Raw genomic sequence first — 11,689 nt, forward strand, 5'->3', positions numbered from 1 at the left:
GTGAGGAGGAATGCCGGCCTGGTGGAGCTTGTAGTGGCTGTGCAGAGAAACCCCTCCTCAGAGTTACAGCACAGAAAGGAATACTTGGGGTAACAGGCCAGGAAAAGAGTAAACACCTCGCCCCTTAACATACCACCTTGGAAGAACTGAAAATTTACAGGTCCCTACAAGTATCTCTGAAAACAGCTTACAAACCCCCGAAGCTTGGGACAGTACATTCTCACATTGGAAGCAGACTCTTACCTTAACAAAGAGTTTAAAACTCAAGTAATTGGCCGGATCATGAGCAAGCAGCGCAAAAAGAGTCAGACTATATTATCTTACTTTGGTGAAAAAGAAGATCAAAATATACAACCAGAAGAAGACAACAAAGTCAAAGCTCCTACATCCAAAGCCTCCAAGAAAAATATGAATCAGTCCAGGCCTTGGAAGAGCTCAAAAGGGATTTTGAGAAGCAAGTAAGGGAAGTAGAGGAAAAACTGGAAGAGAAATGAGAGTGATGCAAGAAAATCATGAAAAACAAGTCAACAGCTTGCTAAAGGAGACCCAAAAAAATACTGAAGAAAATAACACCTTAAAAAATAGCCTAACCCAAATGGCAAAAGAGGTCCAAAAAGCCAATGAGAAGAAAAATGCCCTAAAAAGAAAAATTGGCCAAATGGAAAAGGAAGTCCAAAAGATTACTGAAGAAAATACTTCCTTAAAAATTAGAATAGAGCAATTGGAAGACAGTGACTTTATGAGAAATCAAGACACTGTAAAACAAATCCAAAAGAATGAAAAATTAGAAAACAATGTGAAATATCTCATTGGAAAAACAACTGACCTGGAAAATAGATCCAGGAGAGAGAATTTAAAAATTATTGGACTATCTGAAAGCCATGATCAAAAAAAGAGCCTAGACATCATCTTTCAAGAAATTATCAAGGAAAACTGCCCTGATATATAGAACCAGAGGGCAAAATAGAAATTGAAAGAATCCACAGATCTCCTCCTGAAAGAGATCCCCAAAGGAAAACTCCTAGGAATATATATAGCCAAATTCCAGAGTTCCCAGGTCAAGGAGAAAATATTACAAGCTGCCAGAAGGAAACAATTCAAGTACTGTGGAAACACAATCAGGATAACACAAGATTTAGCAGCTTCTACATTAAAGGACCAGGGCATGGAATATAATATTCTGGAGGGCAAAGGAGATAGGATTACAACCAAGAATCACCTACCCAGCAAAACTGAGTATAATCCTTCAGGGGAAAAAATGGTCATTCAGTGAAATAGAGGACTTTCAAGCATTCCTGATGAAAAGACCAGAGCTGAATAGAAAATTTGACTTTCAAATACAGGACTCAAGTGGAACATGAAGAGGTAAACAGGAAAGAGAAATCATAAGAGACTTATTAAGATTGAACTGTTTACATTCCTGCATGGAAAGATGATATTTATAACTCATGAGACCTTTGTCAGTATTAGGGTAGTTGGAAGAAAAAAATTATATGTAGATAGATAGATAGATAGGTAGATAGATGGATAGATAGATAGAAGGCACAGGGTGAGTTGAAGATTAAGGGTCATATCTGGAGAATAAAATTAAGGGATGAGGAGGATTATACTCGGAGAAGAAGAAAGGGAGAGGTAGAATGGGGTAAATTATCTCCCACCAAAAAAAAGAACCCAGAAAAGTCTCTTACAGTGGAGGGGAAATGGGGGAAGGTGAGAGGGAATGAGTGAATCTTATTCTCATAGGATTTGGATTAAAGAAGGAATAACATACACATTCAATTGGGTATGGAAATCTGTCTTACCTACAAGAAAATAGGGGGAGAAGGGGACAAGAGAACAGGAGGATGATAGAGAGGAGGGCAGATTGGAAAAGGGTGTACTCAGAAGTAAATACTTCTGAGGAATAAATAATAGAATAAATGGGAGGGCAGAATAGGATTAAGGGAAATAGAGTTTTTCACACCATGTCTACTATGGAAGTGTTTTGCGTAACTGCACATGTACAACCTCTATTGAGTTGCTTGCCTTTTCAATGAGGATGGGTGGGGAGGGAGGAAGAGAGAAAATTTGAAACCTAAAGTTTTAAAAACATATTTTTTAAAAAAAAGTTTTCACATGCTACCGGGAAATAGGAAATACAGGAAAGGGGGCACAGAAGTCTATCCTGCCCTACAGGAAAATAGAAGGGGAAGGGGATAAGAGAATGGGGGAGAGAAAGAAAAGAGCACAGACTAGGGGAAGGGATATTCAGAATGCATGCCACCTTGGGGTAGGGATAGGGGTGAGATGAGGTGAAAATTTGGAACTCAAAAACTTGTGGAAATGAATGTTGAAAACTAGAAATAAATAAATTTATATTTAAAAAAAAGAAAAGGAAAGGAAAGGATAGGAAAAGAAAGGAAAAGAAAGGAAAGGAAAGGAAAGGAAATGATGCTCTATGTCTTGGTACCTTGAATGAAGCTGTAACAATAGAGGTATAAAAAAGTTAGGCATTCATGGTAGAGTGTATAAGTGAAATGCAGACCCATGCCCCTAATATATGGTACATAGATCTGTCAAGGTGGATTTAGGGAAGTATATACTATACTTTAAATGTCACACTGTTGCCACCAGATTCATATTTTTGTCCTCAAGATACCAGTATGACACCAGTGACCTCATCACAAATCATACTCAGTTTCTTCATCTATAAAATAGGTATAATTATACTTGCATTCCTCAGGTGTCCTGCCTTAAACTGAATACTCATTTCACCATGCTTCCTCTCAGTCAATCAGCTGGAATTTATTCTTGATAATGAATAAGAAAGGCTTTTCCCTGGGGCTCCACAAAAGAACAGAAAATGGAGAGGTGTAAATTAAGGGAAAGTATTAGGAAATTTGATAGCTTCTATCTTCATTTATGGTTAGTTCTTCGAAGTGACTATTATTTTGTCTAAAAAAGTAAATTCATTGAATAGTAGACATAGCCATGTGCAAATCTAAGTAGAAAAATATCTTGTCACTTGTGATTCTGCTCATCTCAGCACTTCACCATTAGTGAGAAGAGTTGAAATGTGACTGAAACCTGCACTTGTTTTACATATCTATTTGTTACATTTAGTTGAATCACATTTTATTTTCTTTTCCTAGGGAGGGTCCAGTGGCTACTCACACTTGCCTATCTATAGCTGCAATGCATTCTGTCACACCAAATTAGGAAGATAACAAATGGATTTAAGTCCTTCACAAATATATTGAAAGCAAATATTATTATCTATTGTCTTTCTAAATCATGGCATTACTGTTTATGTGCAAGTTCAACTAAGTGATTTTGACAGACTGATTTACCTGCTGTCCCCTAGAGAAACATTGCCAAATATTTTCTTTATCCCTCGAAAACCCTGCTAAAAACAAAACAAAATAAAAAAAATTAAAAATTAAAACAAACAAAAAACCCTGTATAATCATGCTTTGTTTTCTCCAACTCCTAACTTTCTAATTTTTATGTAATTTCTTGAGAAACTCTTAAAGTTTAATAAGAATTGAACCTTGATCTTTTTTTTCACTTGTAGGGGTTCTACATTACAGAAGGGCATTTCTCATTATTTCTCATTTATGTTCTTGTTATTTTACACTATTTTAAAATGGTTTCATAACAGATACCTGCAGCTCCCAAGATTAAAATTTCACATCCATCTAAACATGCAGTGGTTACTAAAATTTTTATTCTCTACCTTTTTAGCTCTCCCCCATCATTAAAGTCTGTTTACCCCAGAGGTAAAAAATGTAATTTAATTTCCTAATTACAAAGAAGATGACCTACTGTCTGTGTTTTCAGTAGGATTGAAAATTTTTCAGCATATGAGATGTTGAGAGATGATTGTATATTAGATGTACAAGTAATCTACAGATAAGAAAGATACCAGCCCAGGAACCCATGAAGGAGGCTGTTTGTCTCATAGCTTCCCTGTAATGATTTGGTCATGCTATGACTTTGAAACATAACTAATAGGGAACTGGAAAGTATTTAATTAGTAGAAGGAGACTCTGTCATCAGCAACCTGGATTAATGCAAATCACCTCCACAAGGTAGTTTTAAATATGTGAAAGTGGAAGATTCCAAGTCAATTTTATTTTCTCATTGAGATAAACAAATTTAATGTGTGAATGTGTCATAGCAATAGTCTTTCCAAGAAAATTTTATATGCCTGTTGCAAATATGTGATGCTAGAATCTACAGTAGAATTAGAACAGGTTGGAACAGAATATATTTGTGTTTCAAAAGTGCTTAGTCTTACTCCAGACATCTCCATTCCAAAAATATCCTTTACATTGGGAATCTAAGGGGAAAAAAAAACTAACCAATGGAAGACACATCCATTCCAGATTTCTCATTTTTTCATTCATGCTATTATGTGTTAAAAATAAAGATAATTTTAAAATATCAAGAATGACAATTCAATTTTGAAGATATGAGTCAAAGATTTGGGAGGGAATAAAACCTTAATTTTCTATAACAATATAATATCAAAGCCAGTTTTACCTTCTGCTTCCATTACCTCCCTTTCTCTCCTCTTCTCTCTTCTCCTCTCCCTCCTTCCCCTTCCTTTCTCTCTTCTTTCCCCCTTGTTATTCCCTCTTCTCTTTTGCTCTTTTATCTCTTCTTTTCCTTTTTTATTTTAAAACAGTGAAAGATGTTTTCTATGTATCTTTTGCCAGCCATTGGATCACATTTCCATTATTCTGTATCTTTTTAACAGTTTACCAATAGCCACATAAAAGGGAGATATAGGTCATCTTGTACCAGGTAATTTGAACATTTTTACCTCCTAGAAATCTAGACAACATTAAAATAGTATTGTGTTACACAATAGAAAATGTAGGTCTTCCAGGAGTAAAAGAGTGCCATGAATTTATTTAATTTAAACAAATATCTAATAGCCACTGACTCTAAGTCACCATTCTAGGAGGTAGAGATACAAAAACAAAAAATATTTTGCCACATAAAAGAATGATAATGGAATACTATGGTGCTATAAAAATGATTACTTGATTTCAGAAAAAAAAAAACATGGATAGACTTGCACAAAATAATGGAGCGAAATGAACAGAACCAAGAGAACACTGTATACAATAACTGTGATATTGTTTTTTTAAAAAATTAGACTCAAGTTTTATTGCAATGTGGCCAATTTTTAGGGGGTGGGGAGTTTGATCTCAAAAACCAATGTTCTGTTTAAGACTCTTTTCAAACAGAAATTGCCATTATAACCACATAATTCAAAACATTTTTAGTGTTGCAAGACTCACATGGTATGCACCTAACTCCTTCTCCTGCAGTGTACATTCAATGGAAAATAAAAAAAAAAAGCATTAACAAGAACATCATTTAGGAAGACATGTAGATAACAGGAATGGACACGGAGGTACTACAATAATTTGATGACAGTTCTGACAACCTAATTGGCATTCCTTTTTGAAGGGGACAATCTTATTGCATAAAAGTGTTTTCAATGCATAGTTGCACATATAAATATATATACACATATATGTATATATGTGTGTATGTGTATGTCTATATATAGACATAGACATTCACACTTCCATGTCACAATAGGCATGTTAAAGGCAGGTTACATGCACAAAGCCTAAGAACTTCAGGAACTACAATCATATGCAACTTCAAATTATACTAAATGAAGTTTAGCATTGGACCAATGGATCATACTTTCAAGGAATTAAATTTGCTAACCCTTTGCAATTTTCTAAGCTATTCATTTTGACTATCATATTCACCTTAGTTCTGCAAGGGACACATGCAATACCGTTTGTTTTGGCTAAAATGTGATGTGAAGGCATTCCTCTGGTTCTACATATAACTATCAGGATGGAACAGTCTAATGGCAAGCATTGATAGGCTGCTTAAATTATTCACCTTTCTTTTATGTTTTCTGGGAAGGTATGATAAGGGACAAAACCTAACACTATTCTGACTGATGGAGTTGTAGAAATGGAAGCTACTTCTGGGTAGCACTTCACTGTCATTTTATAAAGGTCTTCCTTCAAGTGAAACTACTACATTGCCTTCCAATTTCTCTCCAAGCACTGAACGATCCTTAATCCAAGCCATTTATTTGCAACTCAGGTTTAATACCTGTAAATTTCTTTTTAATGGCATCTTCAGAACCAGCATAAATCATTTTCTTTTCAAACGTGCATATTCAGGAGCCCAGAATATAAAAACTAGGTCTTCTTTGTTAGAGTCTTTTATCTCATACATGGCATCAAACACAACATTTCAGGAAATATTCAGAGGGAACAACTTCACAAAAGATGTGTAGGGGTCCTCCACAGTATCAGGAATGTCACCCACCACGATCTGCTTTGTTCCTCTACAGTTATTTTTTTTTTGTCATCACTTAAATAGAAGAGAACTGCTTTCTTCATTTTCTTGATCTTCTCTTGTGTAGGATTTCCTTATTTTCATGTCATTAAGTTTCTTCATCACCCACAGTTACTCCAGAATCCATGGTTCCCAGGACACTAAAGGCTGGAGTAGCATATCCTCACTCAGTAGCACTAGAAGAGGAGGAGAGGAGAAAAGAGGAGAGAGGAGGAAAAGAGGAGGCAATATTTTTTTTAGGAACAACGTTGAGCAAATAAATCATTTTGAATTATGATACCCAAATTAACTACAAAGTATATATGAAGGAAGATTCTATTTGTGCCCAGAGAAAGAACTGATAAATAGAAGTAGAAGTATATATGGAATGATTTTACATCTCTCTCTCTCTCTCTCTCTCTCTCTCTCTCTCATTCTCTCTATATTTGTGTCTAATGGCAGCCATGTCTAGGGCAGTCCAGGGTGGGGTGGGGGAGAAAAAAAGAAATTTATGTGATAAATATATGGTATATTTAAAAAGAAGAGCATATTAAATTTGCAGTTTCATGTGTAATCATCTTTTTATTATTATATGTTATGGAAATGCTTGTTTTATTTAATAAATTAAAAATAAAATAAAGAGTTGATAATCTGTTACCATTTTTACTAATAGACAAGATATTTGACCATTATAAAATCTTAGCTAGCCTCAACTCCATATTTTTTTTACAATTTATCACTCTGTTTCTTTCTTATCCAAAAATCTCTTAATTATCCCTGCTAGAAAACTTCCAACCTCCTCTACTCCCCCTCACTCCCACTCCTTCATGTCAACATGCCTGTAACCTATTTTCCAAACCTTTTGGAACATCTTTGACGAATCGTTTCACCTTCTAAAATGACTAAGCTTCTGATATAGATTTCAGCATTATGGTGGATATGCCATTTTTTAATATAACTTTTATGTAACTTTTTTTTACATTGTTGTTACACATTCCCTTCCCTATTAGATTGTGAGCTCCTTGAAGATAGAAGCTGCCTTTTCTTTTTCTTTGTATATCCAGCCCTTAGCATTTTGCCTATAATACTGTGTTGTTGTTATTGTTTAATCATTTTTTCAGTCATCTTTGACTTCATGACCACATTTGGGTTTTCTTGACAAAGATAGTGGAGCAGTTTACCATTTACTTCTCCATCTCATTTCACAATGAGGAAACTGAGACAAACATGATTAAGTGATGTATTTAGGGTCACACAGCTATTAAGTGTCTCAGGCCAGATTAGAACTCAGGAAGACGAGTCTTCCTGACTCTAGACGCCATGGAACATAGGAGGTATTTAATAAATTCTTATAAACTGACTGACATCTCTGTCCTTAATTTATCTAAGTTCAGGGAATGATGAGGAAGGCTCACTCAGTTTCTTGAGCTATACTCAGCTAGGCTTGGAGAACAGGTCTTTGTGTGCTTGGTTTACAGGAACATCTCCTGACTAGCACAATAGTACCAGTCCAAAATATTTTCCCATCTACTTTCTTGTTCATCATGGGTTAATAAAAGTGAAATGGGAAAATGTTTGAAATAAAACAATGTAATTTAGAAGATATAAAAGTTGAAAAAGTCCTTTTAAATCAACTAATCTACTCCCATAATTTATTGATGAGGAACCTGAGGTCCTGAGAGAATAAGAAACTTTCCCAAGAGTAAGAAAGAAGATTTAGGTCTTCTGGTTCTTTTCTAGCTCTAGACAATTCTATTTCTTGTTTCTTATTTCCCTCTTTGAAAGTTTGTTTTGCTTAAGACTATTCACTCTTTTTTAACCCTCTGCCCTCATAATCCCCTTGTTTCCCTATTGAATTTAATATATGTCTACACAAAACCTGTGTGTTCAACCCTCCTTGGTTTCATTCAGATAAGAATAATGTTGATTTGGTGTGTATATCCCCCTCTACTCCTTCCTTAATGTTTGTATGCTTTTCTCCTGCTCCTCAATTATTAGAAGTATCAACTTCTGCCCTTTTCATAGCTGCTCAAGCTGATAAAGCATGATGGTGTAGTCACTAGAGAATTACACTTGGAGTCAGGAAAACCTGGACTTAAATATTAGCCTTGAATACCAGTTACCTATGTAACTCTGGGCAAGGCACTTAACTGTTCTGTACCTCAATTTCCCCATCTGCATAATGACAGGGTTAGGCTTGATGTCGTCCAGACCTAAATCTGTGAAGTTCTTGTTCGGATTAATTGCTCCTATGTACCACTTTGATAATCACTTTACTCCTTCTTACTCCTATTTCTTAATGGCTACTCATCATTACCTGTTGAATTAAGAATTAATTCCTGGCCATGGCATTTAAATTCATAATCTGGCTCCATCTTACCCACCTAATCAAATCTTATACTACTTGGAATCAGAATATCATAGTTTAAATGGACTTTGGATACCATCTTATTCAACTCATACTTGAACAGGAATTCCGTCTACAACAGACGAGGCAAATGGTCATCCAACCTTTGTTAGGAGATTTAACAACACAGTTTGTATAACATAAATGTTTTTCAAATGCTCCAATGTATATAGAGACAATTTCAGAGTTCCAAAGGACTTTTAGCGAAGTAAACCAGGGGATATATGTTTGTTCCCTTGAATATTTCTGTGTTTCTGAATTGCTCAATTTTGTGACATTGACTTAGTTTGCAATTGCATTTTTGACACATTTTAGACAGTATTTGTAGAAAGAGGAAAAATGAAAAGGAATTGGTACTCCATATAATCCCTGATGGTATCTATACCAATATATTCAATCTTCAAGTTGTTTCCTGAAATAGTCTAAGAAAATAGAAAAATGTCAATGATAATGCTAATTTTTTACATATTTTGTTTCTTCTAACACAACTTATGATTTCACTGATTTAAGGAAGATCTTGTGAGGAAACTCCCTTTGGCAATATTGAATGGCAACTGTTCTCTAACTTAGAGTCTTTGAAAGTTTATTATAGCACTAAAAGGCTAAATGACTTGCCCAGGATCAGACAACCAGTGTATGGCAGGGTGGGATTTGAACTCAGCAACTTTTCCTGACTTCAAATTGACATTTTTCGTGTAATAACACTTTCAAAATAACAAAATATGATACTTACATAAACGTCTTTCAACTAATAGTCTGAATTTTAAAAAAAAACACTATAATCTACCACGTTCTGATGGGTGCTTGCCAGATACCTCTAGGGGTCAAATAAAAAAATCTGTGCATGATTCTGTGTATGTCCATATATGTGTATGTATATATTGAAGTAAAAATAATAATGGAATATGTTTTGAGGTAGATCTCTCTTAGATCTCACCAAAGGCAATTTTAGTTACTGAGGAAGCAAAATAATATTGTTGTATGGAAATGCGTGTCTATGGCAATGGAGCCTAAAGACAGGGCTGCAGTAAAATTTAAGTATACAAGAAGATTCTATAACATCATTTTGTGTGAATATTATGATATTCCCCCATCACTTGTAACGGTATCTTTGACAGGTCATCTCTGTAAATACATGTTACCATTGAATATTTTCTTTTTGCTCTTGGTTTTTATACACCCCCCCCACATGTATACATACACGCATACACACCACACAGACTTATACACATATATGTGGAATAATCCTCAAGAAAAGAATACATGTAATTGCTATTGGAATTTGTTCAACTATTTTAGATTTGAAAGTAAATTTTCAAGTCACTAAATTGCAAATCTCCTTTGACCCAATGATACCATTATTAGGACTGTGTTACAGAGATCTAAGATAGCAGGAGAGGAACTATATGTACAAGAATATTTATGGCAGTAGAGATGAAATGTAATGGAATGGATATAACTGGTGTTAGAGTCAGATAACATTATTTCAACCTGCCTTTGACACATAATGGCTGTATGACTTTGCACAAGTCACTTGCTTTAGGCAGAGATCTTAAATACACTGCTCTGGGGGCCACTTGAAACACTCTCCAGTGCTATTGGAACCATCTTAAAATATAATTGGGAAATTTATAACAAAATAAAGATAAATACAATAAAATACAGATAATGTAACATATTAAAACTAAGTTGACTTGGGATCAGCAGGGATCCTTTTTTCCTTAATAGTATCCCCCCCAATTACATGTAAAGAGAGTTTTAAACATTTATTTTTGTAAAACTTTGAATTACAAATTTTTCTCCCTTCTTCCCTTCCCTATCCCTCCGAAGATAGCAAACAATCTGATATAGTTTATACATGTACAATCACATTAAATATATTTCCACTTTAGTTATGTTGTGCAGGTGCTGTTGCTATATACAATATTTTCTAGGTTCTACTCACTTCACTCAGCATCAGTTCATAGGAATCCTAGAATATAGATTCTGTTCAGTCTTTTATTTTAACTCTGTGTTTCTTTCTATTTTAATTCTGATTTCTAATCAATTTTTCTATCAACTTTGAATTTATGGGTGACCTCATTCCATTGACATGCATAATTATGATTACTAACTGTATGTTTTCCCCATTAAAATTTTCAGTTTCTTCTTTTCTCTCTCTTTTTATCCTAACTCTCCTCAAAAGTGCATTTTACCAATTTAAATGAAATGGAAGACAGTTGTAAAAAACATAGAATGCCTCAATTAGTAGAAAAGGAAATACAATACTTAAATAAAAAATTTCTAAAAAAGAAATTGAACAGGCCATAAATGATTTTCCTAAGAGAAAAGCAGTAGGGCCAGATGGATTTACAAGTGATTTCTTTCATAAAGATTGACTAATTCCAATATTGAATGAATTATTGGAATAATAGGTAAACAAAGAATTATACCAAACTACTTTTATGAAACAAATATGATACTGGTTCCTAAACTAGGGAGAGTAAAAACAGAAAAAAAAATATAGACCAATTTCATTAGCAAATATAGTTGCAAAAATCCAAAATAAGAGGGCAGAGCCAAGATGGCAGAGTGAAAGCAGTGACTTGCTTGAGCTCTGCCCTGAAGCCCTCCAAATAACTGTAAAAAATGGCTTTAAACAAATTCTAGAGCATCAGAACCCACAAAAAGATGTAGTGAAATAAATTTTGAGACCAAGACAACCTGGATGGTTGATTGGATAGGTATATTGAGCTGTATCAGTAGAGGAGCACAGTTCAGTGTGGGCACACAAGCAAAGATGAGGCCTCAGCAAACCTGGAGGAGGCATCAGAGGACTGAATCATGGGCAGCTGTGGCAGTTTCCAGACTTCTCAACCCACAAATGCCAAAGATAACTTAGAAGGTGAGTAGAAAAAGTCTGTGACCCCAGTGAGAGAA

General features: G+C 34.8%; 1 pseudogene; it reads right to left on the reverse strand.

Moving 5' to 3' along the window:
* Window positions 1-6,027: 6,027 nt before the first annotated feature.
* On the reverse strand, window positions 6,028-6,511 carry LOC110222228 (cofilin-2 pseudogene; annotated as a pseudogene).
* Between the last annotated feature and the right edge of the window lie 5,178 nt (window positions 6,512-11,689).

Source organism: Phascolarctos cinereus, unplaced genomic scaffold, assembly GCF_003287225.1.
Source record: "Phascolarctos cinereus isolate Bilbo 61053 unplaced genomic scaffold, phaCin_HiC Scaffold_4;HRSCAF=312, whole genome shotgun sequence".
NCBI classification, from domain to species: Eukaryota; Metazoa; Chordata; class Mammalia; order Diprotodontia; family Phascolarctidae; genus Phascolarctos; species Phascolarctos cinereus.